The sequence below is a fragment of the Mus pahari genome, chromosome 15, assembly GCF_900095145.1.
Source record: "Mus pahari chromosome 15, PAHARI_EIJ_v1.1, whole genome shotgun sequence".
Lineage (NCBI taxonomy): Eukaryota > Metazoa > Chordata > Mammalia > Rodentia > Muridae > Mus > Mus pahari.
In genome coordinates, this window is record NC_034604.1 from 75,711,435 (window position 1) to 75,725,111 (window position 13,677).

Here is a 13,677-nt window from a genome sequence, read left to right on the forward strand (position 1 = left end):
TCAAGTCCAGTTCCCAGCACCCATGCTGGTCCATTCACAACCACCTTCAAGTCCAGCACCAGGGGTTTGATGCCTTCTTCTGGCCCCTGCAGGTAAACACACACACACACACACACACACACACACACACACACACACAGAGAGAGAGAGAGAGAGAGAGAGAGAGAGAGAGAGAGAGAGAAACAAACATATACTCACACACATACACACATACAAAAATAAGTTTAAATATATGCCATAAGATTTTAGGAACATATTCAAAGTGTTCTTGTAAAGCAAAAATTCCATACTATTGGTAGAAAAACTGACTAAATGAACAGGAGATTTGCAAAAGAAACAATGATCTGCTAATGTTTAGACATACTTATCAGGCTGGAGAGATGGCCCAGTGGTTAAGATCACTGACTGAGTTCAGTTCCCAGCCACATGGCTTACCACCATTGATTGGTATTGGGATCCAGTGCCCTCTTCTGGTGTGTATGAAGACAGCAACAGTGTGTCACATACCTTAAACTGCAATGGTATTTCAGGCTGACCATGATTTAAAAGACAGATAGTATGAAACACAGAGAAACTAATCAGTACACAGACTTCTGACAGGGAGAGAACCATGCCATAGGGTACCTTTGTTGTGAAGTCTGATGACACTAACCCATTAAAATGACCCCTTGTTCCTAACACCACACCTTGAGTAACTTACCCTAAAGAAATATTCCCACAAATATAGACAACTGCATATCCGGAAAGACCCCTGCATGCTAGAAACCCTGGAGACAACACAAATATCCACCTCTCAGACAGAACAAACTCAGGGCACGTAGCTGGTGGGCACAGCATTCCCTGTCGGATGTCTGTGGTAAGGCCACCCAAATAGTCTGCTCTTCGTACACTGGGCACTATACGGGTGCATGGTGTGTGTGCAGACAGGTGGGTGTGCACTCATCCATGCCTTTAATTTTTATATGTAAAAACGACAGAATGAGGAGCTCTAAGCAGTAACCGTGTTTGCTATGAAATCAAGAGGACCTGACTTCAAACCCCAGTATCGACATGCAAGTCATGGATGACACAGTGTGGGGAGGGCAAACACAGGCAGATTCCCCAGACAGTCTTAACTGCTGAGCCATCTCTCCAGCCTTTGTTTGATCCTTTGAGCTTCCCAGCTCACTATTCTCCTACCTTGGCCTCCCAAATTCACATGCATGTGTAACCATGAACCATTCTGTTCTTTTAGTTTTTCTGCTGGGCGGCCATCAGACTACCTCCTCCTCCTGCCTGTATGCTTCACTGGGGTCATGGAGGGGTCAGTAGCTGATTTTATCTGCCCAGTGCTGCTTTGGTACTGTTTCTTTGTGGGCTAGCCTTGGGTATTTATTTTGCTTCTGTCTGTATATTTGACCTTTGAACCTGTGGACAGCTTAGCTTTGGCCTTCTCTGCGTTACTCTGAAGAGTTGAGCCTGTAACGTGGCTGATCCTCTGGTGATACTGTTTTAGGAGCACTTGTTAACGTTCTTCTTGGTGCCTGTGGAGCCCATGGGGGCCTCCGCTGGCTTCTGAGTTGTGTGGGACACCTTGTGTACAGACTGGAGTTTGATGGTTACATATTAGTTATAGAAAGCTTAACTGTCCTTCTGGATCTTCTGTTTCTTCTTTTTGGTTTCCCAACCATCCAGGCCTCTGAGGTTCATTACATTCTGAGGTCTTCTTTCTCTCTGCTGATGCTTCTGGGTGTTCATGAACTTGTGTTTTCTGTTTCATTCCGTTGTTTGTCTCGACAGTTGAGGACAAAGATATCTCCACACTTTATAATTGTATGATTTTTGTCTTAGTGGGTTCTTTTGGATGTTTCTTCAGTGCTGGGGACGAGACCAGGGCCTTGTATGTGCTGGGTAAGTGCTCTCTCAGCCTTGGGCTGCTCTCCACCCTGAATTAAACTGCCAATGACGTTTTTGATTTTCGCTGTAGGTTTTGTTCTTCATTGTTGGGTGTATTTTTATCTACTGTTTTTGTTCAACTGTTCAGAGCTCTTTAATTTTAGGAGGGCCTTGTAGGGAACAAATAGTTGGATTTAGCTTTTAATCCTAGTATGGATTGTTTCTTTTGAGTTTCTCTCACTTATTTCTGAAACATGTTCTTAGCTGTCTCCTGCTGCCGACCTTCCCTTTGAGCAGGTTTCACTCGGGCTTCTAGGCTGTGGGCTTCTAGGCCGCTGTCCATGCTTCTTTGAGTTACTGTTTATTTTTATCAGTCTATATCAATTAACTCCATTGAATTCTCGGTCAGTCATTTAGAAATACCTGTTAGGTCCCCAGCTGGTTTTCAGTAGTAACTTTTGATCCCTAGGTTGTGCCTGTTCAGCCCTCAGCTCCCAGGGGATGCCCAGGCAGAGGGGCTCCTGCAGTTGAGTGTCCTCTACTGACACTCGGTCCTAACCCACACCATGCCATGTTCACCTCTTGATGGTGGTTTTGTGTATGCAGTCTTGTGGATTTGGTTTTGTGCATGGTATACGTTTCATTTGAGGTTCGTTGTGATTGAATGTGTATTTCCTGAATGGATTGCAGATGTTTAGACTGGGTTCTGTCTCCTTTGTTTACGGGAGTAAGTGCTCACTGCAGGACTAGGTTTGTTTGTTTTGTTCTGTTCTGTTTTTTCCTTCTGAGCTTGAACTTTCTGAGTCATCCCTTTGTTTGGCCAGATTACCCTTGCAAGTAGACTTGCAGCTTCTGTGGAGGAGTCGGTGATGGTTCAGGAGGCCTCCAAGTGACAAAGCCCTAGAGAGGAAAGGCAGTGCCGTCTGCTAGAGCTCAGAGGTGTGTGGATGCCTGTGCATGTTAACATGTGCACGCAGTTGCACGTGGCTATGTGTGTGCACATGAAGGTCTTCCCTGTTGTAGGTATATGAGTGTGTACAGGCACACATGTACAAAGTACACAGTTATGGAGCAGTGAATAAGTGTGTAAGTATGTAGGCATGTACTTTCTAAGTATACATACCACAATACCTTGCAAGTGTGCCACATATCTACACTCACACATGTTGGCATGATTATGTCAGTGTAAGCATGCAAACATGCATGAGTGCTCACAGTAATGCCTTGAAACACATACCTGCCATGGTGCATATGTGCCCACCCATGTATGTATGTATAACTGTGTATGAGTACTAAGGACTGCTAAATGCTAGGCCAGTGGTTCAGAGCCTGTGTGTCTTCTGACTAAAAATTTAAATGTACATGATTATAATTTTAATTTTTGTAATTACATTTATGTGTGTGTGAATTGCAGGTGTGCCCCCAGGGAACTACAGGGACAGGGATCCTAAAAGCAGGACACTAAGTGTTAGAGGGGAGTGAGGCAGTGTGGGTGGCCCCTGCCTGTAGCAGTCTGGAAGACTCCTAGTAAGCTGTGACCCTGGCTGTAGTCAGGGAAGTGAGCTCTGAGGTGGAGACTTGGGGTCTGAATCCTGGGCATGGGTGGAAACGCCAGGGCTTTTGGATAAACGCCTGGGACCTCTCATCAACTTGTATTGCAGAATCTCATCTTGTGGGGATGGGTTAGTTCAGTCAGAGCATTTCAACCCTCTGTGGCGTTGTCTTAGTTGGGGTTTCTATTGCTTCAATGAGACATCATGACTAAAAGCAAGTTGGAGAGGTAAGTGTTTATCTGACTTCCTTATCCGGTGTCACAGTCCTTTGGAGGAAGCCAAGGCAGAAACCTGAGACAGGAACCTGGAAGCAGGAACTGGAACACTCAACCTGCTTTCTCTACAATTCATATTCACTTGCCCAGGGATGGCATTCCCCTGCCTCCCTGGCAGTGTGCTGTGCCTATCCACACCAATCATTAATGAGGAAGAGTCACTACGTCTCTCCTGCATGCAGATGTATGATGAGGGCATCTTGTGGTAGAAGTCCTCTTCCCAGATCACTCTAGCTTGTGGGAGATTGTTGAAGACAAACCAAACCCACCTAGAACCAGCCAGGACCAGCCAGGACCAGCCAGGACCAGCCAGGACCAGCCAGGACCAGCCTGTAGACAGCTGAAACAGAGGCAAGAACTGTGCTCTTTACATCTGCCCCACCTTGCAGAAGACACAGAGTTAAATTGAAAAATTGTTGTTGTTGTTTTTTTCCACATTATAAATATCTCATACACAAATGTGGAAAGTTAAGGGCCAGCTAAATTCAGTGACAGATTAAAGTGCACATGTGGTTGGAGACAGGGCAGGCCTGTGTGTCCTCCCCTGACAGATGAGTGCTCTGCTCTTAGAAGGTTCTGTGGAGATTGCCTCACTTGGATGCCTGAGCTTCCTTGTTGGGACGAGTGGAGAAATAGCCCGTGCTGTGCTGGGCTGTGAACCTCACAGCCACGCTGCAGTGTCTGTGCTGTGTACCCCACTGCTGCCCTGCAGTGCCTGAGCTGTGTACCCCACTGCTGCCCTGCAGTGTCTGTGCTGTGTACCCCACTGCTGCCCTGCAGTGCCTGGACTGTATACCCCACAGCTGCCCTGCAGTGCCTGGGCTGTGTACCCCACTGCTGCCCTGCAGTGCCTGGGCTGTGTACCCCCCAGCTGCCCTGCAGTACCTGGGCTGTGTACCCCACTGTTGCCCTGTTACTCTGCAGTGCCTGTTCTATGTACCCCCCTGCTGCCCTGCAGTGTCTGTGCTGTGTACCCCCCCCAGCTGCCCTGCAGTGTCTGTGCTGTGTACCCCCCAGCTGCCCTGCAGTGCCTGTTCTATGTACCCCCCCAGCTGCCCTGCAGTGCCTGGGCTGTGTACCCCCAGCTGCCCTGCAGGGCCTGGGCTGTGTACCCCCCAGATGCCCTGCAGTGTCTGTGCTGTGTACCCCCCTGCTGCCCTGCAGTGTCTGGGCTGTGTACCCCCCAGCTGCCCTGCAGTGTCTGTGCTGTGTACCCCCCAGCTGCCCTGCAGTGTCTGTGCTGTGTATCCCCCTGCTGCCCTGCAGTGTCTGTGCTGTGTACCCCCCAGCTGCCCTGCAGTGCCTGGGCTGTGTACCCCCAGCTGCCCTGCAGTGTCTGTGCTGTGTACCCCCAGCTGCCCTGCAGTGCCTGTGCTGTGTACCCCCAGCTGCCCTGCAGTGCTCCCATAGCATTTTTGCCTATGCTTACTTCTTGTGAAGACTGCTGACAGTTGGAAGGTGCTTTCTGATTTGGTAGTTAACACAGAAACCGTCATAGAAGGTATGTGGAGGGAAAAGGATATGGAAGTATTGTCAGTTTTATTTAGCTTACAAAATCAACCTGGTGTAGACACAGAATCTCAGATAAGATACCCTGGCTTCTAACTGTAGGAACTTGCATGCTTTCAGCCAAGGATGGTAGTTAAATGTTAACAGAAATCAAATGGATTGGGGCTGGAGACATTGTTCAGTGGTTAAGAACACTTGCTGCTCTTCCCGAGGACCCGAGTTTAGATCCCAGGACCCATATCAGGTGTCTCACAACCATCTGTAACTCCAGCTTCCAGCAATCTGACAGACTCTTGGCTTTCATGTGTGCCTGGGCTCAAGTGCACACCCCAAGCATAATTAAAAAGAAAATGAATCTTAAGAAGTAGTGATTAATTAGCTGCATCCAAATTTAAAAATAAGCTATTTACTTGCTGATACTTACACATTTCATGTGTCATGCTGTAGATCCCTGGGGGAAGGACATACAATAGGATTTTACATGAACTCGATTATTTAAAGTCTTTATTTTTGTATTTTTGTTGTGATAAATGTACAACTCAGTGCCTGCCTTTAAAACAGTTGTGAATATTTGGTGACAGTCCCTTGGTGAGGTGGCTATGCCTGACTTCCAGGACAGTGGCTTAACTTCTGGCTTCAGAGCATTCCAATGGAAGGAGACAAAATTAGAAAATGAAGTTTCTGTTTAATGCCAACATTGCATTATATTTTCTGTAATGTTGAAGATTCTAGAAAGAAGACAAACGTTGCCATGGGTCCTCTGAACGTGAGCCTTTCCTCGAATAAGCCCAGGGCTTTCCCATTTTTTTCCATTGAGAGAATACACCTGACCCCCAGTCAGTAGTGGAAACTGTTACCAGCTTTTTGGTTATTCAGCGTAGAAAAGCAAGAATGTGGTGGAGAGTTCTGAGTGTGCTTTTTAGATAGGGTCCATCTAGCAGCCTGCACACTCACCAGGCTCCACAGAGGCCTGCTTAAAGAAGCCTTAAAAGCCAGGCATGGTGGTGCACGCCTTTAATCCCAGCACTTGGGGGGCAGAGGCAGGCGGATTTCTGAGTTTGAGGCTAGCCTGGTCTACAGAGTGAGTTCCAGGTCAGCCAGGGCTACACAGAGAAACCCTGTCTTGAAAAAAACAAGAAGAGGAGGAGGAAGAGGAGGAGGAGAAGGAGGAAGAGGAGGAGGAAGAAGGAGGAGGAGGAGGAGCCGCCTTATAAGAATAAGGATGGAGCCATGGTTTTTGCAGCCCCGTGCGTGAGGAGCAGGGTAGCACATGCTTAAGAAGCAGTGGTTTGGGTGTAATTTTGGCCTGGTGACCTCACCCTTCTGTCAGTTTGCTAATTTTACATTTTGCTGGGAGAAGGCAGAAAGTTTCTGCCAGGCAGCAGAGGTTAGCACGCCCGGGTTCCACTCTACTGACTGTGTTCAGGCCTGAATGGCAGGGGTGGGTGGGGGGCTTGTGACTTCATGAGAACAAACAGAATACTCTGGAGTGAGCTCGATGCTGATGAGGAGAGGGTACTAGGCCTCTTCTGCTGCTGCCCCCAGCCCTTCTTGTTGTTCACACACTACTGTCCCTGGGGGTTCAGCATCTTTCCACACTAGGATACAGATATGTGTGAGTGAGGGCAATGTGTAGAGCCCTCACAGAGAGGCTCTGTGAGGACCAAGCTGGGAAGTGAACGGTTACATGGATAGACATCTTTATCTGTACCCCTGCAGTTGGTGTGTGTGTGTGTGCGCATGTGCATGTGCGCGTCTATATCTGTACACATTGCTTTTTTTTTTTTTTTTGGATAGGGTCTCCCACTGGCCTGAGGCTTACTGATTTGGTGAGGTTGTCGGGCTTGCAAGACTCAAGTATCCTTACCTACACCTTCCTGGAACTTGTACCATGTGGGTTCTTGGGGTCACATTGGAGTATCTATGCTTATGAGGTAGGCACTTCTTAGACTGAATTCTCTTCTCTGCTTTAGTTGAATGGCTTGTGTCAGAGATTATAGGCCTGTGCAGGCCACAAATGATGAAGGGCATCACCTGTTTTAATAGCTGTGATTTTTAGACAAGTACTGTACATACATTTTGTTGCAGAGAAGATAGACATTGCCAGTTTCTGGACCTTTATGGCCCGTTGGATACTAGGTGTCTAGGGAACCTTGTATATCCTAGGGTCGGGAACTGGGGTATGCAGCCAGGCAGCTCTGACTGGCATGTAGGTCCAGGGCAGTCTCACAAGGAGCCTCTGTGCTTGGGTGGATTGTACCAGTTTGTGAGGCTGCCCATGTGACCAAGTTTGTAAACTCATGGGTAGAGATTAGAGGCAGTGGTTTGCATTCTTCATCCCTTCATCGCGCTGTTGGCTTAAAGAGGGTAAGGTACGTGCAGCTATTTTGTACCTGAAGATGGATTTAAAGGAAACAGGAAAACAGTGAGTGTAACTTGCATGCTTGCATCTGTAAGGAAGGCCGCAGTACTGCTGATATGACCACACAGATAATGAAGCAGTATTACAGGGCAGGGCTGTGAGAGGCTTGCCTGCCCTGTCTCCATCTGTGCTGGGTGCACAGTGTTTAGGGCCCCTGGGTAGGGCATCTCCAGGATCCCAGCTTCCTTAGCTGCTGAGCGGCTGCCTGTAGTGTTTAGAAAAGACCAGGGTGGCTCCACGAGGAATGGAGTTGCCCTTCCTTCCCCAGAGGCGCTTGGAATCTAGGTAGACAAGGATGTTGAAGGGGCTTTTGTCCCCTTGTTGAGCCTCTGTGGAGCCAGTCCTGCTAGACTGCCCTGCACAGGGATGCTCAGCAAGGCTGCTGCTGCCACAGGGACGCTCAACAAGGCTGCCACCACCTTGGTTTTAAAACCCAGAGATCAGAGCCTCGGGAGACTTTTGTATGCGGGATCTCCATTGTGTAAATGGACTACATTTTCTATATCCATTCCTCTGTTGAAGGTCATCTGGGTTTGTTCCAGCTTCTGGCTATTATAAATAAGACTGCTATGAACATAGTAGAGCATGTGTCCTTATTACAAGTTGGAAGATCTTCTGGGTATATGCCCAGTAGTGGTATAGCTTGGTCCTCAGGTAATACTATGTCCAATTTTCTGAGGAACCGCCAAACTGATTTCCAGAGTGGTTGTACCAGTTTGCAATCCCACCAACAATGGAGGAGTGTTCCTCTTTCACCACATCCTCGTCAGCATCTGCTGTCACCTGAGTTTTTGATCTTAGCCATTCTGACTGGAGTGAGATGGAATCTCAGGGTTGTTTTGATTTGCATTTCCCTGATGACTAAGGATGTTGAACATTTCTTTAGGTGCTTCTCAGCAATTCAATATTCCTCAGTTGAGAATTCTTTGTTTAGCTCTGTTAGCTCTTTGGTTTTCTAGAGTTTAACTTCTTGAGTTTTTTGTATATATTGGATATTAGCCCTCTATCAGGTATAGGATTGGTAAAGATCTTTTCCCAATCTGTTGGTGGCCTTTTTGTCTTATTGAAGCTTTACAATTTGCCTTACAGAAGCTTTGCAATTTTATGAGGTCCCATTTGTCGATTCTTGATCTTACAGCACAAGCCATTGCTGTTCTGTTCAGGAATCTTTCCCCTGTGCCCATGTGTTCGAGAGTCTTCCCCACTTTCTCTTCTATTAGTTTCAGTGTATCTGGTTTTATGTGGAGGTCCTTGATCCACTTGGACTTGAGCTTTGTACTAGGAGATAAGAGTGGATTGATTCACATTCTTCTACATGCTAACTGCCAGTTGAACCAGCACCATTTGTTGAACATGCTGTCTTTTTTCCACTTGATGGTTTTAGCTCATTTGTCAAAGATCAAGTGACCATAGGTATGTGGGTTCATTTCAGGGTCTTCAATTCTATTCCATTGATCTCCTTGCCTGTCACTGTACCAGTACCATGCAGTTTTTATCACAATTGCTCTGTAGTGCACTTGAGGTCAGGCATGGTGATTCCACCAGAGGTTCTTTTATCATTGAGAAGTTTTTGCTCTCCTGTTTTTTGTTATTCCAGATGAATTTGCAGTTTACTCTTTCTAGCTCTATGAAGAACTGAGTTGGAATTATTTTAAGGGTGATGTGTAGGCCGACTGGGGTGCAGACATGTGTTTATTCTGACAGGTCTGAGTTGGGGTGCAGGGTGTCACCAAGCATTCTGTGACTGAAGCCTATCCCAGCCGTGTGTTTAAACCAGCTCGTGACACATGGTACTGGCTATTGTCTCTTGTGTAATTAGATGCTGCCTCTGGGGATGGGGTGGAGGTTCAGGTGTTATGCAGAGGGAGGAAGGAGGGTCCTAGGCCTGGTTTAGACTCTTAATCTAGGGTGCGTGGAGCAGTGGCCCTATCTGGGGTGGAGCTCCACAGTCTCCATTGGCCTCTTCAGAAATGCCTGTTGGATCTCATTGTGACCTGCAGGTGACGGTTTGCCTCTGTGCTCTGCAGTGGACTTTGAGTACTTGGGCTGCTGCTGAATCATGGGCCTCAAGAGAGTGCAGGCGTTGGCTAGGATCCCATGTGGACTAGGGCTGTAAGCTTTGGGGTCCATTTTCTCATGTTGCTTTTGAATTTTGCTGATGCAAAATGTTCCTTGTCCTATAAGTAAGTTGATGACAAGTGAAGACATTGTAGGTGACCAGGCCTCCCTGCCAGCCTCTCCTTCCTGTCACAGACCTTGTTAAGCTGGGCATCTGAATGGTCTGCGTAGCCTTCCTAGCTCTCAACACACACCAGATTCTGACCTCTGCAGTCTCTTCAGTGTGACTGGGGAAACTGTCATGATCCCCAGGTACATGAAAAGATGGTGCCACTAATGGCGATTGTGCTGCTACAGACAAACTCCAGGCTGCCTTGGTCATGGAGTCCCTGGGGCATTTGCCAGTGAAGGATTAAGGAGCCTTATTTAGTGTGCCTCGGATCAGCCCATCGCTTCCTGTAAAGGAGAGGATTCGACAGTGATACAGCATGGGTTCTGCTGTGGGGGACAGGAACCCCTTTCACTGATGGGCTCCTGTCCGTGGTCCTCAGCCACATTGGCCCCAGACACTTAGCCCTTCGTAGTATTATGTCAGGTGTCTACTTTCCTTTTACAAGCCATAGGGCCCGCCCAGATGAGAGAAGGATGCTGGAGAAGGTAGTCCATCACATACCTGCAGCTTTGTCCTGATTTATACTTGAGCTCCTGTGCCAGCTGACCCATGGTCTCCTGCTTCTACTGTGTGAGTCTGGGCTCTGCAAGCTGTGTGGCCGCAGCTTGCTTGGTTGCTGACCAGAGTGGTGATTGAGTGCTGGTGGTGTATATTCAGATCACATCCATTTGTGGGGCCCAGGCTCTCTCTCAGGACACCTGAGTAGGCTCTGTGTAGAGAATGGAACTTGGATATTCTGGAAGGGGGAGGTGGAGTGTTGAGGTAGAAGGGACACAGCCCCAAGGGACACTTCCAGACTGTCCACTCTGAGTGTTGTCATCTAAACTAGGTTCAAACCCCAGCAGACATGATCCTCGTGTTGTGTGTTGAGTCCTGGGCACAGTTGGCGACGGCAGTACGGTGGAGTTTCACTTCTGGAAACATGGTGCATTTAGCCTCTTGCTGGGTTCTATAGGCATGAGAATGGTTGGGTCAATCCAAGCTGCAAGCTCAGCGTAGGGTGTCACAGACAGTGTTCATTTGTGAGCGTGTGTGTTCTTGGCTTACACCATTACGTCAGCAGTGGTGGAATGATGAGGTTGCAGAGATTCGGACATGGGCATGGGTGTGGGCAGTGAGAATCTCCTGCAGAATTTCAGTAAGGTCCTCTGCGGAGGTAGACCCACCTAATGGATGTCGACGGCTCATTCCGCCGTCCAGTGGCTGACTTTGTTACCTGTTGCTGGTGTGTGTTATTGTGAGGCTCACCACTATCATAATGTCTGTCTCAGGGCTGCAGCTCGCCCCTGGACCATTCAAAATCCAAGAAAAATCCCTGCATACCATTCTGATTCCCATGTTCTCTCATGTGCAAGTGCCGTGGAGGCCCCTTAGAAGGACTGCAGCTCTTTGCAGCGTGTACGGAGAAAGCATGGCTGTTGGTCCATTTAACAGAAGGTTCCCCAGGACAGAAGGTAGTCTGTTCTGAACATGTTTTCAGAGTCTCAAGTGTGTGCACACTGACCATGCTTGCTAAGAATCCACACATTGGATTGAGCAACAGCAGGACTGCCCTAGCTACAGTGGAGGCCCCCTACTCCCTCCTGGCGGCCTGAATCTTTTTCTGGGAAGGGAAGAGAAGTGCTCAGGGAAATTTGGACTCTGGGGAAGAGCATAGCGATGTTCAGGAAAACAGTGTCTCTACTGTCACAGAGGTGAAGCCAGCGCACATTCGGAGCTATCTGTTGAGGGACAGAACTGACCATCTCAGAATCGGAACCAGAGGCAGCAGCTGGGAGGGTGTTAGGATGCACCAGCATCATCCAGAGCCCACAGTAGCTGCTGAGCAGATCCACTTACAGGAATGAAAGTCTTTTCACCTTCGTTTGACATGCTTAGATTATTCTCACACACCAACATGTGACATGTGCACACTTAAAATGCAGACAATTCTATAGATGTCCGCAAACATGTTCTGTGGCTTCACATGCCTGTCCACTGGCGGGAGCATGTGTATGCAGTTACATGTTCACAGTCTTTCTTCACAATGCTGCTTTGATGGGCTGCTGATGGGTCTCCAGCCTCTGTTCTCTGGGGTGCTAGGCCCTGTTCCCTTCTGGGTTATTCTGGGGGTGCAGTTCCCTATGGACCTCCCTTGGTAAGGGCCCCATACAAGAAGCGGCTTGCCTCTTAGCACCACCAGGGAAGGACAGCGTGAGTGTCTCTGGCTCACTGTGCGTGCTGTTTGAAAGGTCTCTTTGCAGGGTGGCTTTTCTCTAAGGACTTGGTACTTCAGCAAGAGCAGCTGCTAGTGGCACTTACATTGGGAGGGCCTTGACCTTTATACATTTAGCCTGTGCACGTGAGAGTGTTTGAGGCACGGACGCAGTGAGGACCGGCAAGGTGTCGAGGGAACTGGTGGCTGAAGTATTGAGACAACCTCTCTAGATTCCAACTTTGGATTGTGTTTTAGGAAAGGACATCCGTCTGTCTGTCTGTCTGTCTGTCTGTCTGTCTGTCTGTCTGTCTCTGTCTCTCTGTGCATGTGTGTGTGTGTGTGTGTGTGTGTGTGTGTGTGTGTGTTCGGGCCCATGTAAAAGCCAGAGGCTAATTTTGATGTCTTTCTCACATGTTCTTTATCTTGCTTTTTGGAAACAGGTCTGTTGCAACACTAGAGCTCACCAATCTGGCCAGGCTCTGTGTTCAGCAAGATGCAGTCATCCTCCTGTCTCTGTCTGCCCACTGGGACTATGCACTACCAAGCCCAGCTTTGTTCACAGGGATGCTGGCAGCCTGAACTCGGGTCCTCATGCTTGTGTGTCAAGCCCTTTGCTGACCCAATCATGTCCCTAGCCCTTGGTTCTGCTTTTGAAGGACACAGCCTTACTTTGTCTGCAGTTTCCCTTAAGAGATCTTAGCACTGATTTAGGAAACTAATCTGACTGTGTGAGCATGCAGTTCACACGCTTGGGGTGGAGATGTCCAGTGAGCGAGGGGAGAGTGAGGAATGCAGTTTACTGTTGAGAACTTTCTAGAAGGAATGAGGAATGCAGTTTCCTGTCAAGACTTCCTAGACAGAATGAGGATGCAGTTTCCTGTCAAGACTTTGTAGAAGGGAGATCCTTGTGCACCAGAACCATGTTCTACTCTCTGTGATGTATATGGGCAGTGACATGCTGGCTCACCTGGGGTTCTTGCAGACCTTCTGTCTGCTGTGTGTGTCTACACTTGCAGGTTGCCCACTCTGGCGTTCTGTCACTTTGATCCACAGCTGGAGACCTGTGGCTTCCCTTTCTGTGGCGTTCCCTATGGTAGGGCAGGACCAAGCTCACTGCACTCTTGGATGGACTCAGGCTTAGTGCAGCAAAGGGATTTTTGCAAAACAAAATAAACCCAGCAGGAAATAAAACAGGAAACAAAAACCCATGCCTTGCTATGTTTGGGCAAGAGGGGCTTGACAGAACACCCGTGTTAGAGACTGAACTCACATCCCCAGACTATACAGTGAATCGAGCATCTCTTGGTTTGTTCATGTACAGATGTGTGGTGGCAGTTTAAACTCCATCCTTGGTGCTGATAGAATCCTGGAAATGTGCTGTGGTGTACTTGGTGAGAAGCCTTGCTGTAGAGCCACCTAAGTATGCTCTGTGTTGGAGCATCTCTATAGATTGGACTTGCTCACTCTCCTGGAGACAGCCCCTTCACATTCTTCGGGGAGCCCAGGCAGAGATGAGAGTGTCCAGGCAGAGGTGAGAGTGCCCAGGCAGAGGTGAGAGTGCCCAGGCAGAGGTGAGAGTGCCCAGGCAGAGGTGAGAGTGCCCAGGCAGAGGTGAG

The 13,677-nt window shown here is 48.3% G+C and overlaps 1 protein-coding gene across 8 annotated transcripts in view; it reads left to right on the forward strand.

The window, feature by feature from the left end:
* Znf516 (zinc finger protein 516) overlaps positions 1 to 13,677 on the forward strand; it is a 93,788-nt gene that overhangs the window by 20,003 nt on the left and 60,108 nt on the right. Inside the window, exon 2 of one of the 8 annotated variants that reach the window (XM_029546887.1) lies at positions 7,010 to 7,146. The exons of the other annotated variants lie outside the window; for them this stretch is intronic. The gene's annotated coding sequence lies outside the window, so the exon portion shown is untranslated. The remainder of the gene's footprint in view (positions 1 to 7,009; positions 7,147 to 13,677) is intronic. 8 annotated transcript variants of the gene reach the window in all.